This window comes from Cervus canadensis, chromosome 29 (assembly GCF_019320065.1).
Source record: "Cervus canadensis isolate Bull #8, Minnesota chromosome 29, ASM1932006v1, whole genome shotgun sequence".
Lineage (NCBI taxonomy): Eukaryota > Metazoa > Chordata > Mammalia > Artiodactyla > Cervidae > Cervus > Cervus canadensis.
The window spans coordinates 17437328-17457260 of NC_057414.1; positions in this window are offsets into that span (position 1 = coordinate 17437328).

Below are 19933 nucleotides of genomic sequence, written 5' to 3' on the forward strand. Positions count from 1 at the left end.
GGTGTCGGAGGGTCTGTATCATCCTAACCCTTCATAATATTCCCCTCTGAAGGAGTGGCTGTGGTGAACATAAGCCTGTAAATAAGGCAGCCTCTCAGGAACTCAGAAGGTAATTGATACAATCTTTGGGGCCCTCTGCGGTCACTCAGGCTGACAGGGTCAAGGGATGAGTTCCAGAGTGATGCCGTCCAGAGTCAGAGAAGAAGAGGTGGCATGGGCGTGAGCGGGGGCAAAGCTTTCAGCCCACTCACCATCCTGTTGGACCAGTGTGCGTGGGGTGCTTCCTCATAGCTTGTCGCTGGCCGATTCCCCAGTGGGGTGATGGGCAGAATCCCATACCCGCCCAGTGGCTTTTGATCTTGAAGGGAAACTCGAGCTGAGAACCCAGTGTCAGAAGCAGGAAGTTGTGTTCCACTGTGTGACCATCACCTACTCACCCTCCTTGTCCAGGGCTCATGTTCCCGTGTATGCGGCGATGGGCAGGGGCAGACACCACAGCACCTTCCCTGTGGCTCAGGTTTATCCTGGGCTGACTGTGGTGGGGCAGGGCTGCCTCAGATGGCCGCATTGTCATCCTAGAAAGCAGGGCTGTCTGGTCTGGGGACTTTGTTTCAGCAACAGCCTCTCCCGCTCCCACACAGGCATCTGGAGGCCAGGAATAGCACTCCCTGTGGAGTGGTTTGTCACCTACATGCAGGCGACCCCAGACTCTTGAGCATTGAGGACAAGTGAGCTGGGCTGGCTGTGCTGAAGTATCAGGGGCCTTGAGGACAGATCCCTAACATGCCAGAGGCAAGAGGATTCTCCCCTGCCACATCCCCAGGCTCTCAGCCTAGCCACAGCCTAGAGGGATGCCCCACCCCACATCACACCTTCTTTGTCTGAAGACCCCACCCAAGACCTGCCCAGAACTGAAGTGAAGTTGCTCAGTCATGTGCAACTCTTTGCAATCCCATGGACTGTAGCTTACCAGACTCCTCCATCCATGGAATGTTCTAGGCAAGAGTACTAGAGTGGCTTGCCATTTCCTTCTCCAGTTCAGTTCAGTCACTCAGTCATGTCCGACTCTTTGTGATCCCATGAACCACAGCACGCCAGGCCTCCCTGTCCATCACCAACTCCCAGAGTCCACCCAAACCCATGTCCATTGAGTCGGTGATGCCATCCAACTATCTCATCCCCTGTCGTCCCCTTCTTCTCCTGCCCTCAGTCTTTCCCAGCATCAGGGTCTTTTCCAATAAGTCAGCTCTTCGCATCAGGTGGCCAAAGTATTGGACTTTCAGCTTCAACATCAGTCCTTCCAATGAACACCCAGGACCTCTCTCCTTTAGGATGGACTGGTTGGATCTCCGTGCAGTCCAAGGGACTCTCAAGAGTCTTCTCCAACACCACAGTTCAAAAACATCAATTCTTCAGTGCTCAGTTTTCTTTATAGTCCAACTCTCACATCCATACATGACCACTGGAAAAACCATAGCCTTGACTAGACAGATCTTTGTGGACAAAGTAATGTCTCTGCTTTTTAATATGCTATCTAGGTTGGTCATAACTTTCCTTCCAAGGAGTAAGCATCTTTTAACTTCATGGCTGCAATCACCATCTGCAGTGATCTTGGAGCCCAGAGAAATAAGTCACTGTTTCCACTGTTTTTCCATCTATTTCCCATGAAGTGATGGGACTGGATGCCATGATCTTAGTTTTCTGAATGTTCTGAAAGCTTTAAGCCAACTTTTTCATTCTCCTCCTTCACTTTCATCAAGAGACTCTTTAGTTCTTCTTTACTTTCTGCCATAAGGGTGGTGTCATCTGCATATCTGAGGTGACTGATATTTCTCCCGGCAATCTTGATTCCAACTTGTGCTTCCTTCAGCCCAGCATTTCTCATGATGTACTCTGCATATAAGTTAAATAAGCAGGGTGATAATATACAGCCTTGACATACTCTTTTCCCTATTTGGAACCAGTCTGTTGTTGCATGTCCAGTTCTAACTGTTGCTTCCTGACTTGCATACAGATTTCCCAAGAGGCAGGTCAGATGGTCTGTATTCCCATCTCTTTCAGAATTTTCCAGAGTTTATTGTGATCCACACAGTCGAAGGCTTTGGCATAGTCAGTAAAGCAGAAATAGATGTTTTTCTGGAACTCTCTTGCTTTTTCGATGATCCAGTGGATGTTGGCAATTTGATCTCTGGTTCCTCTGCCTTTTCTAAAACCAGCTTGAACATTTGGAAGTTCATGGTTCATGTATTGCTGAAGCCTGGCTTGAATTTTAAGCATCACTTTACTAGCATGTGAGATGAGTGCAATTGTGCAGTAGTTTGAGGATCTTCCAAACTTGCTTGTTCGATCCTGGTCACAAAGTAATATTTTACAGGTGCCCACTGGACATAGGATTTAATCCAAGGCAACATGGTTCCTGGGGTTCTTGGTGGCTCTTTGATTGACCAAGGAGACATTTCTGGCAGGATGTAAGGGCCACTCTGGATCTACTGGCCCTAGGTAAGGCACAGAAGCTGGTTCCCCCTCTGGATCTCCAGTCAACCACACATAGGTCTCCACCTCCTAGTCTGACATCCAGCATTGCCCTGCCCATCCTTCCCTGGTCCCAACCCATCCCTTTAAGCCCCTTTCAAGCACATTGTGGGCTTAGGCACCCCAATCCCAAATCCAAGACTAACTTGATCCTGTACCCACAGACCATGGAGAGAGTTATACGGGCCACTCCCCCACAGGGCCTTGACCTGGTAGCACACACTGCTTCCCCTCCCTTCCCCCTCAAAACAGACCTAGAACCAGAAGATAAAGCACATGGTATATGCCTGAGGTCATAAGGGGAGATCTGAACAGGGGTTGTCACTCACACTGTAATATATAAAAGCAGTCTGTCTCCCTGCCCTAGCTGAGGCTCCAGGACTTTGGTCAATTAATCCAGTCCCTTAAGTTTCAGGATAATCTTGGTTTGATTGTTCCCAGCATGGAGAACTAGGTCGTCCACTTGGTTACGTTTCCACACCATGTACACAAAGTGAAAGCAGGTCCCATGGTAGGACTAGTCTGAGTTACGAATGACATCCAAGGAGCCCAGGCTCTTAGAATGGCAAGGTCACAGCAAGCCAGGAGTAGAACCAACCAGGTGCTTCAGGGTGGATGGAGGGAGTTCTGCCTCCTGGCAAGGCCGCCTCCCTGGAAGAAGGGTCAGAGGCCACGGTGGTGCCATCAGTGGTGGCCAGCCAGCCCAACCTCCCTGCCTGGGTAGTCAAGGTCTTCCCTCAGCTGTGGAGGTCACTGATGGTCCTGAGCCAGCTGCTGCCTAGAGAGTAGGCACGGGGCCAGAGCCGCCTTCCCCCTGGTCACTCGCCACTCCTGGAGCCTCACTGTTTGCTCATGGCTGTGAGCATCTGGCTAATGTAGGGAGTCGGGAGGTCATCCATCTTGTAGCCCTGAAAAGAGCAGCAAGAAGATAAACAGCACCGAGAAGGACACGGCTGTCCACTCAGACCCAGAGCACAGACAGCTCCCAGGAAACTGCAGTGGACAGAAGCCTGGACAAAGACAAATCCTGCCCCGCTCGGGCTCAGCCTCCTCAGCCACACAGCTGAAGGTATGGATTCATCCATTCAGACATCTAGGATTCTAAGTTATTGTGACCCCCACATTAAGGTGCTAGTTTGTGGGTCCCTCAAATTCTGGATGCCTGTCTCCAGAAGTGATCGTAAAAGCTGTACCAGTTGAGCTCAGTCCAGGAGGTCTCATTGCTAATGGCTCTGCAGTTGACCTCAGTGGCCAGGAAGGTCAGCCCATGTAGCCAAGGGGAAGATGGTCGTCATTTTCCCTTCACCAGAAGCCCCAGTTGTGCCTTCCTGTGTCAATGGTAGGACTCTGCCTCTTGGCCCCCTTTGTAGGAATTGCTCAGGCCCTCACATCTGAGTATCAGTTACCCCAGCACAGCCTGCCACCCTGACCAGTGTTGGCAGTGAGCATTCTGGAAGGAAGAAGTGGATGGTAGTGTCTGGTGATGCTGAAAGACCAAGAACTAAAGAGTTAATTTGATTTAGTAGCAAGGGCTTTGTTAGTAACTCAGAGTGGTTTGGATGGAGAGATAAGCGGTAAGGAATAAGACAAAGCAAATATGGATAGCCTCTCAAGATGTGTGGCCAGGAGGGTGGATGATGTGAGGAGGATTGTGCCTGCAAGGTCTTTCAGGATTTGAGTCTGGGGTCCTTTGTTAGAAGTACAGACAGAGAAGTCTGCTCCACTTTCTCTTCCCTGTCACTGCTCACCTTGATTCAGGGATTGAATGAAGTTGACACACTTGTTAATGACAAGAGGATCTCAGGATAGAGGAGATTAAGGTGGTAGAGTGGGAGAATGCTCATGAAAACAAAGTTACAAATATGTATAGAGCAGCAACTCTCTGCAAGTTCACCAGAGGACAAGCCACACACTTGTTCTCCAGCTAAGTCTATAAAGAAAGATACAATCAGGAATGAACAAGAAGCAACCAGGTTAAGAACCACCCCTTTAGCAGGAGACACAGAAGAGGAGTGCAATATCATAGGCTCAGGGGTCCTCCTTGGGGAACAAGGAGGTTAAGCCATGAAATAGGCACCTTAGCCCTGGGCTCAGACCCTGAGATGCTGAGTCTCCTTAGCTGTTTTGAAAAGCAGTGGGTCTTACCAGAGGGTTATAACAAACTGAGACTCTGCTCTTGAAGACTGCCTGCACAGTCTTGCTTACTCCTGGTTATAGCATGGTTCCAGTGGATGGAACCTCTGGGACTCTGGTTGGCTTGATAGGACTGCTCCAGAGCTCACCCCAGCTTGCACCAGACTCCTGCTTCTGGCTCTCTTGCTGTGCATTAAGTTGGAGGCTGTCACTGCCAGTGGAACAAAACACGTTTAGAGGGGACAGATGGACCCTGTCCCTGCCTCTGATCAGGGCAGAAACAGCCATTACCACCTCATGCATCCCTGCCCACACTTTCAGAAATGAGTGTGGCTAGCTCCAGGGTGGAGGCCATCATAACTGAGTAAGCACCTCTGTGTATACTGGAAGGAGCCAGGACCAGCTCAGCTAGCCAACTCCTCTGGCCCTGAATCAACTTCTAACCAACTTCTAGCCAAGGTGTGTACACCAGGCAAACGGTGAGTGAAGCTAGCACAGTAGTGCAGTCTCATGCCATGGACATGTACCAAACCAATGCCTGGACTTCTGCAATCTCTGGAGAAACCTAGCTCCCTCAGGGCTCCTGTTCTAGCCAAGTGTCGCCTGGTAGGGTGATGATGGTCACGCAGCATAGGAGAAGGCCAGGGTTGCAACTGGCTCTGGATCTAGCCCCTCCAGCTCCAGCCGTATCTTCAACCAAGGTGGTGGCTGCCAAGCATACCCTGGGGGAAGACACAGCCCATACTTACTTCAGATCCAGCTCTTCCACTGACGCTCCCAGGTACACCAGACTACATGGGACACTCTGATACAAGAACATGTCTTCAAGACTGGGATAGGTAACTATTTCACCTAATTTCACAGTCACAAAGTTTAGGAATATGTTTCAAATTAACAACAAAAAACTGGACAAATCTAATTGAACAGAATACCCATTTAAGAGTTAAGAGTGATAAGAATGCTAACTGAACCAGGAAAAAAATAGATGAACACAGTAAGAATTTTAACAAAGAACAAGAAAATGTAAAAAAAAAAAACTAGTAAAAGCTGAAAAATACAATAGCAAAAAATACAATAGAAGGAATTAACTGTAGATTAGGTGATACTGAAGAACACAAGCAATCTAGAAGACAGTAATGAAAATTACCTAATGAGAAGAGTAAAAAGAAAAACATTTTTTAAAATGACAGTTTTAAGGGACTTGTGAGATATCAAGTAAACTAATATTCAGAGAGTTCTGATTGAGATGGCAGAGGAGTCAGACATGTAGCTCACGTTGTCATAATTACATCACAAATACATTTATGTGTGGAACGATTCTCACAGAACATCTGCTGAGTGCTGGCAGAAGACCTGAAACTTCCCAACAGGCAAGTCTGGGTAGGACCAAAGAAAAACGAGAGAAAGGAATTGGGATGGGACCTGGGCCCCTGGGAGGGAGCTGTGAAAGAGGACAAGTTCTTGCACCCTGGAAAGTCCCCTCACTGGCAGAGACACCAGCCAGGACAAGATGGGGAGCTTTGGCGTCTCGGAGGAGAACGCAGCAAGTGGGTTACAGAGGGCAAAGCAGACAGTGACTGCACACATGGGCAGGGCTACTGTCTGGGACTCTCCATCCTGAGATGCTCCTCCACTGGGGTGGATGGGCGCTGACTGCTGAGGCTTGGACTCCAGAGGTCAGACCTGGGGAGAGCACTGGGGTTGGCTGCAGGGAAACAGCCTGAGGGAGCTAGGGTGTGATGCACCATAAACAAGGATGTATAGGAAGAAACCTGGGCCCACCAGGGAGGCAAGCCACCGTTGTTGGGAGGTGCATGAGGAGAGGGGCGGAGCCACCCTAGGATCTTTCTCTAGACTTGTACTCTCAGCCCATAGGGCACCGCCTAAATGAGCCCTAGGGATGGGCATGAGCTGCCACTGCCACCTCAGACTGCAGAGGTGGGTGCAGACCACCACTGCTCCTGAGGGTCCCACGACTGTGCGCCAACCCCTGCCACCACCTCCCCAGGAGGGCACAGAGGCTGCATAACTGTATATCCCCTTTCAAGGGGATAACGGCCAGCACACACTAAGGAAAGAGATGGCAAGCATCTGAACCAAAACAGTCCCTGTGCCAAAAAATATTAAATCCACACAAACTAATCAGGGAAAGTTCTGCATATAAATAGCTCTGCAAGACTATATAGTAGATAATTGTTTCTCCTAATTCAAAGAGTAAGAGGAATATACACAAAATGAAGAATCAGAGGAACCTCTTCCAGTTAAAAGACAATGAGAATTACCCTGATGGAATAAACAATGAAACGGACCTCTTCAGTATAATACTGGGATAGATAGACAAAAAGTTCATTCAGGTTTTGTGTAACATAGTTCAAAAAGTATGTAATAAAAATACTCAAGGAATTAAAAAAAAGGCTATCAACAAATTCAGATTACTGTAAAAAGGAACTAGAAACCATGAGGAGGAACCAAGAAAAATTAGAAAATTCATTTGCTGAGATGAAAGCTGAACTAAAGGCAAAAAATAGCAGAATGAATAATGCAGAAGAAGGAATTAGTGATCTGAAAGATAGAATAATAGAAATTACCCAGTTTGAAAGACAAATGAAAAATGATGAAAACAATATTAAGAGACTTGGGGTGTAATATAATGTGTGCCATCTATGCATAGCAGGGATTCTGGAAGGGGAAGAAAGGGATAAGGGGATTGAAAATGTATTTGAAGAAATTGTGGTTGAAAACGTCCCAAACTTAAAGAAAGAAACATATATGATGATTCAGGAAGCACAGAGAGCTCCAAACAAGATGAACCCAAACAAACATACACCAGGACATATTATAACAAAAATGGCAAAAATTAAAGAAAAAGGATTCTAAAGGCAGCAAGACAAGAGCAAAGAGTAAATTACAAGGGAACTCCTGTAAGGCTATCAGCTGATTTCTCTACAGAAACAATGCAAGCCAGAAGGGAGTGGCAATATATATTTGAAGTCTTCAATGTGAAAAGCCTGCAGGCTGAAATACTCTACACAGCAAGATTATCATTAAGAGAATAAAGTTTTTTTTCAGACAAGCAAAAACCTGTCCTAATAGAAATATTGAAAGGCAATCTCTAAACAGAAAAGAAGAAGATATAGCAAGGAGGGAATCAATTGGACAGTAAGTTAATTAAATTAGCCAGTATACACATCAAATAAAACAAGTCATGAAAGCAAAGTCATTAGGAATAGTAAAAGCATAAACATGAAAATGTGAAAGAGGACATCAAAATCAGAAATGTGGGGAAAGAATAAGAAAATGTAGATTTTTTTTTAGAGTGTATTTGAGCCTCTATGTCATTCTAAAGCAAGAAGATACAGGAAGGGTTAACATATTTGAAAAACACAGCAAGCACTAATTGAAAACATACAGAATACTCACAAAAACAAAAACAAAAAGCATAAAATAAAACTAAATCATGAAACAACAAAAAGAAAAATAGAGGAACAAAGAAGAAACAATCAACTAGAAAGGAAAGTTTAATATGGCAATAAATACTTATTGGTCAATGATTACCTTAGAAGTCAGTGGACTGAATGCTCCAGTCAAAAGACATAGAGTAGAAGACTGGATAAAAAAAAAAGTGCCTACAATATTCTGCCTGTACAAAGACCCAGCTCAGGGCAAAGGACACACATAGATTGAAAGTGAGGGGATGGAGAAATGGCAAGCGAATGGGAGATACAGTACTCACATTAGACAAAATAGACACTGATAAATAGAAAAAGATACAAAGAAATGGAAAGATACTCCTTGTTCTTGGATTGGAAGAATCAAATTGTTGAAAATGACTATACCATTCAAAGTAATCTACAGACTCAGTGTGATCCCTTTCTAATTGCCAATGGCATCTTTCAGAGAACAAAAAATTTTACAGTTTGTGTGGAAACACAAAATACCCTGACTAGCCAAAGCAATCTTGAGAAAGAAAAATGGAACCAGGGCAGTCGGGCTTTCTGGCTTCAGACTATACTAAAAAGCTACAGTCATCATAACAGTACAGTACTGGCACAGAAATATGGGCCAATTGAACTGAATAAAAACCTCAGAGATAATCCCATACACCTATGGTCCCCTAATCTATGACAGTGGAGGCAAGAATATACAGTGGAGAAAAGACAAGCTCTTCAGTAAGTGGTACTGGGAAAACTGGACAGATACATGTGAAAAAATGATATTAGAACACTCTCTAGCACCATACACAAAAATAAATTCAAAATGGATTGAAGACTTGAATGTAAGGCCAGATACTATAAAACTCTTAGAGGAAAACATAGGCAGAACAATTTTTGATATAAATCACAGCAAGATCTTTTCTGACCCACTCTCTAGAATAATAAAAAATAAATGGGACCTTAGTGAACTTAAACATTTTTGCACATCAAAGGAAATCATAAATAAATGGAAAGAAAACCCTCAGAATGGGAGAAAATAATTGCAAACAATGCCACTGATGGCGGATTACTGCCCAAAATATACAAGCTGTTCGTGCGGCTCAATCCAAAAATGAGTGGAAAACCTAAATAGACATTTCTCCAATGAAGACATACAGATAAGATAGCCAACAAACATATGAAAAGGTCAACATCACTAATTATTTGAGAAATGAGAATCAAAACTACAATGAGGTATCACCTCACACTGGTCAGAATGGCCAGCATCAAAAAATCTACAATAAATGCTGGGGAGACTGTGGACAAAAGGGAACCCTCTTGGACTGTTTGGCGGGATATTAACTTGATACAGCCTCTATGGAGAACAGTATGGAAGTTCCTTGAAAAACTAAAAGTAGAACTATTGTATGACCCTGGGGCTTCCCTGCTGGCTCAGACAGTAAAGAATCTACCTGTAGTGTAGGAGACCTGGGCTCTATCCCTGAATCAGGAAAATCCCCTGGAGGAAGGAATAGCTATCCACTCCAGTATTTTTTTCCTGGAGAATTCCATGGACAGAGGAGCCTGGCAGGCTACAGCTGATGGGGTTGCAAAGAGTTGGACATGACTGAGTGACTTACACATACACAGCATATGATCCAGCAATCCCAATCTTGGGCTTTATACTCAAAGAAAACCACAATTCCATAAGATATATGCACTCCAATGTTCACTGCAACCCTATTCACAATAGCCAGGACATGGAAGCAACCTAATTGTCCATCAGCATAAAAATGGATAAAGAAGATGTGATACATACATACAATGGAATCTTACTCAGCCTAAAAAGGAATGAAATTGTGCCATTTGCAGAGATTGTGGTTGGACCCAGAGACTGTCATACAGAGTGAAGTAAGTCAGAAAGAGAAAAACAAACATCATGTAATACCACTTATATATGAAACTTAGAAAAATGATACAGATGAACTTATTTGCAAAGCAGAAACAGAGACAAGAGATGTAGAGAAAAAAGATGGATACCAAAGGGGAAGGGGAGAGAATGGGTTGAACTGGGAGATTGGAATTGACATATATACAGTACCATGCATAAAACAGGTAACTATTGAGAACCTACTGTATAGCAGAGGGAACTCTACTTAGTACTCTATGGTGACCTAGTTCAGTCAGTTCAGTTGCTCAGTCGTGTCCGACTCTTTGTGACCCCATGGACTGCAGCATGCCAGGCCTCCCTGTCCATCACCAACTCCTGGAGTTTACTCAGACTCAAGTCCATTGAGTCGGTGATGCCATCCAACCATCTCATCCTCTGTTGTCCCCTTCTCCTCCTCCTCCAATCTTTCCCAGCATCAGGGTCTTTTTAAATGAGTCATCTCTTCGCATCAGGTGGCCAAAGTATTGGAGTTTCAGCTTCAACATGAACACTTTCAATGAACACTCAGGACTCATTTCCTTTAGGATGGACTGGTTGGATCTCGTTGCAGTCCAAGGAACTCTCAAGAGTCTTCTCCAATACCACAGTTCAAAAGCATCAATTCTTCAGTGCTCAGCTTTCTTTATAGGCCAACTGTCACATCCATACATGTGAAAAGGTGGTGACCTAACTGGGAAGGAAATCCAAAAAAGAGGGGATAGGGACTTCCCTGGTGGTCCAGTGGCTAGGACTCTGTGCTCCCAATGCAGGGGGTCTGGGAACTAGATATCAAATGTTGCAACTGAGGGTTGGCATGCCGCAGCTAAGGATTTCACATGCCACAACTAAAAGATCCGATGCAGTCATATGCCACAACTAAAAGATGTGATGCAGTCAAATATTTAAAAACAAAACAAAAAAGAGGGGATCTATGTATTCGTGTAGCTGATTAACTTTACAACAGACACTAGCAGAACATTGTAAAGCAACTATAATAAAAATTAATTTAAAACAAGAACACAAAAATCTACTATGTATATGCTGGGAAGATAAAGCCCTAAAATAGATAATTTCTATAGTAGTGCTGTGGGAACAGAGGAGAGGGTAAAAAACTGCCCAAACTAGAGATCAGGGACAACTTCACAGAGGGAGGGCTTTTAAGCTGAGACCTGACAAAGACAAAAGGATTTGAGCTGTGAGGTGGGAAGGGAAAGGAAAGGGAACAACTTGAGACAAAGTGGAAGAGGTATGAAAGAGCCCATTCATTATGTTTGGTGATTTATCACTGGTTCAGTATATTGAGTGTAGCATAAGCTATGGGAGATGAAGAAGACGATATGAGCAGAGTAGAGCAGAACATCCCCAGTTTATTTATTTTTAAATAGAATTTATTTTTTAGAGTAGTTTTAGGTTCACAGTAAAATTAAGTGGAAAGTACACAGCTTTCCTATAAACCTCCTGCCCCTACATATGCACAACCTTCCCTACAACCAACATCCTGTATTTGATGGTATGTTATAATTTATGAGCCTACGTTAACACATCATATTGAGTTTAGGTCCATATTTTACATTAGGGTTAACACTTGATGTCGTACATTCTGTGGGTTTGGACAAATGTACATTGACAAGTATCCAGCATTATAGTATCATACAGAATAGTTTTCACTGCCCTAAAATTTCTCTGTGCTCTACTAATTCATCCTTCCTTCCGCCCAAAACCCATGAAACCCACTGATCTTTATGCTGTCTCCATATTTTTTTTTAATAGTTCGATAGCTCCTTTCTTTTTAGTGCTGAATAATACTTCATTTCCCAGATGTACCTGAGTTTATTCATTCATCTACTAAAGGACATCTTGGTTGATTTCAAGTTTTGGCAATTGTGAAAAAGACTGCTATACTATCTGTGTTCAAATTTTCTGTGAACATATTTTCAGCTCATTTTTGTAGATACTAAGGAGCATGATTGCAGTATTGTATTGTAAAAATGTTTAATTTTGTAAGACACTTCCAATCTATCTTCCAAAGGGACTGTATAATTTTGCATTCCCATCATCAATGAATGAAAGACCTTGTTGCTGCATCCTTGTCAGCATTTGGTGTTGTCAGTTTTGGATGTTGGCTGTTCTAATATGTGAAGTGATATTTCACTCCTGTTATAATTTGCAATTCTTTGACGACATATGATGTTGAGCATCTTTTCCAACTGTGTATGTTTTAGTTAAGGTGTCTGTTCAGGTCTTTTCTCATTTTATTAACCAGTTTGTTTGTTTTCTTCTTTCTGAGCTTTAATAGTTCTTTGTGCATTTTGGGTAATAGTTCTTTCTCAGATACAGTCTTACCTCAGTATCCATGGGGGATTGTTTCCAGGACCCCTGCAGGTACCAAAATCCATGGGCATTGAAGTTTCCTATATAAAATGGTACAGTGTTTGCATATACCTATACACATCCTCCCATATCATCTCTAGATTACTCATCATTTGATTACTTATCATATAATACCTAATACAATGTAAATACTATATTAATAGTTGTAACTATATTGTAAATGCTATGTAAATAGTTTCCCATGTGGCAAACTCAAGTTTTGATATTTGGAAATTTCTGGAATTTGGGGGAAGTATTTTTGATCTGCAGTTGGTTGAGTCCACCAGTGAGGAACTCATGGATACTGAGGGACAATGGTCTGCAAATATTTTCTGCTTATCTCTGGTTTCTCTTCGCATTCTCTTGAGCCTCAAATTTTACATGCACATGTTAAAGTTACGTGGATCATTTGGGCTGTAATGAAAATTCAGATTCATACGTAGTAGGTCTAGGGTGGAGCTTTGGATTCCACATTTGCAGCAGTCTTTCAAGTGATGCCAATGCTGGCCTAAAGAGCAAGGCTACAGATCACTCTGGCCACTGTTGGAAGGGATGAAAATGCAGGTGACGAGTTCCTGGTGGAATGACGCTGGCCACAGAGAACAATGCGTGAAATAGGGTGGTGGCAGTGGTGATGGAGAAAAGTGGATAAATTTGATCACTCTCTAGAAGATAAAATCATTAATAACTTGGGGGCTGCATTGGGAGAGAGGTGAGAGAACACCGTCATGGGTGGCCGCTGTCCAGAGGAGGCAGAGCGACAGAATACAAAGGCCTTGGGGCTGGGAGTCTGAAGACCTCAATCCTGGCCCCAGATCTGCTGCTCACTTGCTCTGTAACCTTGGGCAGGCTACTTAACTTCCTGGGACCCCTGTTTCTTCTGTCAAATGGGCACCATCATCACTGCTGTGATGGCACACAGGCGTTTTGAGTCTCTAATGAACTAACTAACGTCAGAGTGCTTTGCCAGCATTAGGGCAGGACACAAATGAAAGTGATTATCCTAATTATCATGAAATGTAAATCTATTATAAAGTGCCATGGGGTTTATTTGTTACTGACCCTTTCGAGTTAGGTCCTAACAAGGGTCCTCTGGCACAGTGAGCCAACGGAACGAGACTAAAGAGTTCGGTTTTGAAGCCAAGGAAAGTTTTATCCTTTGAAAAAGAACAGAGGGGTGTGAGCCTGTGCAATAGAGCCTCAGTTCTCCTTGGAAGGCTGTGGCCAGGGCTGCTAGTGGTCTCCTCTTCGGGGGCAGGGGAGGAGTTCTCCCAGGCGGAGCACAGAGAACTGCTCAGCACACACACCACTGCTCAGGCTCCGGAGCACAGCGCCGGGCGCAGCCCCTCTACACACAGCCCGCCACTGCCGTCTTGAATGCAGTGTCTGCCCCAGCTTCTGCCCCCCAGCCTGCGGAGCTACAGTGTTGGGAGCATCCATTTCCCACTAGGAACTCTGGCCTGAAGAGCTCGGTGCAGGGCCCCTGGTACAGGTACCCTGAGAGTAAGTGAAGCTAGACTAATCAACACAAAGAAGAAATAAGGGTAAGACTTTATTTTATCACCAGAGACTATGTTTACTTCCTGGTAGTTGTTAATGGGCTTTGCTGGTAACATACTGACACTTTTTTTGGCCCTGGGACTTCTCAGTCTGGTAGTAAGGCTCAGACTCCTCAACCTGGAAAGACAATAGAAGTGCTATAGAATAAATAGATCATAAAATGCAGCCCAGCTCTTCCTGGGCACTAGGGACTTAACTGTGGGTTTGGGGCCCTTATTTTAGTCCATGGGCTGCAGCCTATGCTTTTATTATGAACTCCCAAGGAGAGACCCAGACAAGCCTGGCATTCAGCCCCTGTCTGAGACCAGCCCAGGTACTGCTCAGTCAATTCTTTTAGAGGTGAATTTGGGGCTTCCATTCTTTAATGCTGAGCCTTGCTGGTGTGTGATCCTGGGCATTTCTAGGTGGAAGAATGTCTGGCTTGTCATGGAGCCCAGGACTTTGTGCCATGATTGTGATAGCATGGAGAATTACTTTTCCTACAAGAAGAAACTGGTTTTCCTGGGAGACTAGTAGTGGGAAGGACCAGAGACTCAGGGCTCCTCACCTTTCCTTACTTACTTAAAGAAGGGATATTCTGGTCTTGACTCTAGGATATTCTGGCCTTCAAGGTGTTTCTGGTTTGCCTAGGTGTCAAGTTTGATACTTGACAGGGTACCTGTATGGTGACCCTACACCGGGCTCTTCAGACCAGAGTTCCTAGTGGGAAATGCGTGTTGCCAGCACTGCAGCTCCTCAGGCCAAGGGTAGGTTATACTTGTCAGGAAGGGTCAAGCAAATTATTAAAAAGTAGTTATGTTTCCTTACCTATAAGATGGGGATTGTTAATATCTGTTTTTCAGCATTTCATGAGTATTTCATGAAATAATGCATACAGAATTCTTAGTGCATGCCTGGCTATCTTAAATGGTAGATTTGCAGTTACCCTCTGAAACCAGTACTGCCAGGTGGTATGTGGGGAGTTCTCTGCGAGTTTATTTAGACCACATGGCCCTGTCCTCTACCTCCTCCCTAGGATATTGAAGGAGGAGGAACCCTGGCTGGAGGAAATGGAGGGTTTCTACAGATTTTTAAAATCTTGGCTCTGTAGGTCCCCATCTAGGAAGAAAGATCATCAGGCTGAACCTAGAAAGGTAAATATTTAAGCCTGTTGCAGCTGGGTTGCATTTGCAGATGTCTGCTGAGGTCTAGCTAATTGGAAGAACCTGAAACTTTGTTAGAAGAGGGTTATATTAGTTTGCTAGAGCTGTTGCAACAAACTAGGGGGTTTAAACAACAGAAATTGATTGTTTGAATTCTGGAGTCTGGAAGTCCAAGATGAAGGTGTTTGTAGGAGCTCTTAGGTGTTTCCTAAGAGCTGTAAGGAAAAATCTGTTCCATGCCTCTCTTCTTGCTTCTGGGGATTTGCTGACAGTGTTTGGCATTTCTTGTCTTGAACTATCACTCTGATTTCTGAATTTGAGACAGGAGGGAAAGGGGCACGATTCAAGTGCTAGATAATGAAGAAGGGACTCAGCTGTTGGGATGTGATAAAGACTTGCTGGAACCAGCTGAAACTGAGGTGGCTTTGAAAATAGTCCAGTCATTTACCGTTAGCTCCTTATTTGTTGTTGTTCAGTCTCTAATTAGGGACTGAATTTTTTGCCACCCAATGGATTGTAGCCCACCATGCTCCTCTGTCTGTGGGATTTCCCCAGGCGTGTACTGGAGTGGGTTGCCATTTCCTACTCCAGGGGGTCTTCTGGACCAGGGATCAAACCTGCATCTCCTGCATTGGCAGACAGATTCTTTACCACTGAGCCACCAGGGAGCCCCTTTCTTGACTAATTATTTACAAGTGACCACACCATCCCTTACACTTTCATTGTAATACTAAAAATCACTTCTCATTACCCCATGAGAGTTTGGAGATGGGCCATAAAAGGCAAAAAGTGGGCAGTGGCCTAATTCCTTGCAAATCCCACCCTAGCCTGAAATATCAAGAACATTCCTCCCATAGAAATGCCCTGGAGCTGCTCTCACTTTCTGAGACATTCTGTCTATAGAATGTGTATATCTCTAAATAAACTTGTTTTCTCTTTCCTCTGACTTACTCTCAAATTCTTGCCAGTGGGAAGCCAAGAACCCTCAGTTGGCAGTCCATGCTAAAGACTCCTGCAGGTCCCAGAGCATGACATTCCGTCTCCTGCAATACCGTTATTGTGTATGGTGTTCTTGTAAGCATCTGTCTCCAAAAAAAATTTTTTAACAAGGACATCAGACTTACTGGATTAAGGGGCCCACTCTACTCCAGTATGACCTAATCATAACTTAAATTAGTTATTATCTGCAAAGGCCTTATTTCCAAATAAGATCACATTCTGAGGTACTGGGAGTTAGGACGTAGAAATCTGGTGGGAATACAACTCAACCACTAGCAAGGGTACTTCAGCACTGCTGCTGCTTCAGCACTACAACTCCTTAAATATTGACATTTTTCCTGCCAGGTCTTCAGGACCCTAGTGGACATCCACTTCATGCAAAACCGTTGATGACAGAGAAATGATAACAAGTCTTTGGAATTAATGATCCCTTGTGTTTCTAGCCTAGGGAAGCAGTATAGCATAGGCATTTAGAGCTCAGGCTGTGAGCCAGACTGCCTGGGTTTGGGTCTGGCTGCTGCCAGTTACTAATATGTGAGTGTGAGCAAGTCACTTAACCTCTGTGCTTCATTTTCTTTATCTGCAAAGTAAGGATGTACCTAACTGATAGTGTTGCTGTGAGGCTAAAGCAAGTTAATACATGTTTCATATTATTAAACTAACTTCAAAATCTAAAATGCTCTAATTTAGAGAACCTTAAAATGGCCTGTAATCAGGGAACAAAGTGGTGGGATGCACAATATAGAAGATCATAGAATGTAGGATGTTTGAGGCTAGTATGGCCTTAATAGACTGTGTACTTCAGTGTTGTTTTGCAAATGAGGAAATCAGGGTTCAAAAAAGGAACTTGCCCTGGATCAACTGACTCATTTGTGAAGAACCAAGACTATTAACTTTGATGAATGTTCTTTCTTCTCCTCCCTTATTTAACATCAATGAAAAATTAAGCCTTTAACCATACACTGAGCATTTACTACAATCTAGGTCCAACATCAGGCTCTTTAAATACACATGTGAAGTACAGTCCTTGGCTTATATAGGAGCTTAGAGCTCAGCAAAGAGCTAAATAAACATAAAAACATAAAAGGAAGTAGTTTGGTTTCTATTAACTTTCTCCCTGTTTCTCTTGCAGCAAATAAAGAGAAAGGAAGTTTATAGTAAGTTCTGGCTATTCACTGTTAAATTCAATCCTTTTCCAGACTTCCCAATGCCTCATCTTTGCCTAAGACCCTCATTACTATCTTTTTATATTCTTGAGAGGGACACATTCCTCCTCTCCAGAATTATACCAGAGAAGTCTCTGAATCTCCATTCCATAAATAGACTTTGGTTAAGTGGCACTTTGTCAGTAGACTTTGTGCTGAGCACTGTGACCCAGAGATAAATCAGACAAGGTCCATGCTTTTAAGGAAGAATAGCCTGGTGGAGAAGCATCTCAAGAAGTAACTGATAGAGTGAGATATGTGTTATAAGAGAGGCCTGTGAGGAGCTCTGACAGCAGAAAGAGAAAGGAATGACTGAAGTCATCTTTAGCTGCTGTCAGTTATCAGAGTTAGTTCTGAATTTCCTTCATTGCTGGGGTCAAGCCTCGGCAGGATCCAGGGGATACCCTCAGGATGAACGGCGTCGGCGAGAGAGAGAGGGGCGGGGGAGAGAGAGAGAGAGAGAGAGAGAGAGAGAGAGAGAAGACACGTGAGACCAGCCTTGATAGGGCCAAGTCTGCGAGGGAGGGAGAGAGAGAGAGAGAGAGAATGACCAGACGGGGGTGTTTGCAGGGTCTGGCAGAGTCTGGCAATGCTTTATTTTTTTACCGTGGCTTTTATACTCTAAATTAGTACATTTCTAAGGGAAAGATAGTTTACATCAGCTTGTTCTTCACGAAACCAGGGTGTTTTCTGCATACTTCTTTGTTTATGAGGGTCTTGTACATTATCTTCTGGCCTTGGGCCTATTGACATTTTATGACCTAGGTGAATGCAAAGCTGTTTTCCGTAATCTATTCTTTAATGAACACAAAGGTCAGTCCTTTTGCAGAAGTTATCAGTTAAATTTATCTAAAAGGTTTACCACACAAAGACTCTGCAGCTCCAGTGAGGCAGTCCCTGTTTAGCATTCCTGGGTAAAATTAACAATTTTAAACTCTTTATTTTTCTAAATCTTTAACTATAACCACTTTTAGAATAATATTTTTATGTTCTCTAATAGGACTTCCTCACCCCTGAAGGGCTCTGTGCCTATTAGGGCCTTTTGTGTGATCAGGTTCTTTATGCTGTTCATGATTAAGGTGTTGTGAGTAGTCATGTGCATTAGTACGCATTTGCCAAGAAGGCTAGAATGCCAGCAAAGGGGTCTAAATTGAAACACTCTTTTCATCCTGGATAATCTTATAGGATACCGCCATCCGGCGGACATATTAATTAAAGTTCTAAGTTGATTCTGTTTGGAGAGAGATCGGGGAAGGCCTTCTACCCGTGTCACAGAAATTAGGGAGTAGTCTAATATAGCAAGCATCAGAAAGACAGAGATCATCTTTAAGGTGTGCACCGGGGCAGCTTTTCGAAATCCCTGAAGTCCTGATCTACCTTGCTTGTCAGGTCTTCTCCTCACAACCTTGTCATGGGTGGGATCTCGTGTGCTGGCTCCTGGCACTTCATGGTCCCTGGGACTGTGACTTGCTGACAGCCTTGCATGTCTCTTTATTAGGAATGCCAGAGCAGTGAGCCCACTCGCTTCAGACATCGAATATCACTAAGTCGGAGCAGAAGAAAAACCCACAGGCTGTTCTGGATGTAATGGAATTTTATAACTTGAGGAAGACCTCCAACAGCCAGAAGTACATGAGATTTACAGGTATGGAGACTGTGTCCAGGGCAGTCTAGGAGAAAAAGAGTGTTCCACAGGGTGAAAAACTCCACATGGGTGTAGGTGTGGGAGAAGGAAGAAAGAATTGGAGAGTGGAGATGGCACAGTCGGCTAAGATGGAATTTTGGAATTTGAGAGCCAGAATGATGGGTTTTTCATCGAGGTGGAGTCTTTACTCCGAAACTGCAAGTATTTGACCATGAATTGCAACTTGTGGGATCCTAGTTCTCCAGCCAGGGATTGAACCAAGGCCCTTGCCAGTGAAAGCAGGGAGTCTTAAAAACTGGTTTGCCAGGGAATCCCCTGAAACTGCTGATTTTTAAAAAGTAATGCATATATATATATATATATAAGACACAGACTAGAAGATGTAGATTCTGACACTCACTAGGTTTTAACAGTCACTTCATTCTTTGAAGTTCAAAATGGGAATAATAATTCCTATCTCCAAGGTTTATAATGCAGATAAATGAGCTCCCTAATGTAGAAGTTCTTTATAGGTTGTAAAATAGCACCTTGTAAAGGTAGCCATCATTATCATCTTTGTTTTCAATATCAGTGAACTATGTGATATCACATTTAATGTGTATCTTTTACACATTAGGGAGGCAAGTCCAGTTTCTTCCTCAGGGAACTGATTTTTATCAGTCAAATGAAAAACAGGCAAGTAATAGTAAGTGGTCTTTAGGATTGCTCTTTCTATACATATATATATAAAGGACCATGTTTTTCAGAATGTTTTTAATCACAAAATTGGGATTAGAATTCAGGTCAGGTCTCCTGGTTCCTGAGTACCTTTTACCTAAGGGTTCAGGAGTACCTTTACAGTTTACCTCTTGCTTCTAGTAACTGTATTTGAGGAACCTCCTTCCATAGCAGAGAGATTTTCCTTTTCTTAGGCAATGCATAGAAAAGCCTGCATTTCTGGAAACTTGACTTTTATACAGCATCTTAGAAGTTAGGGCAAGAAGTATCCTTAGTACACACCACTT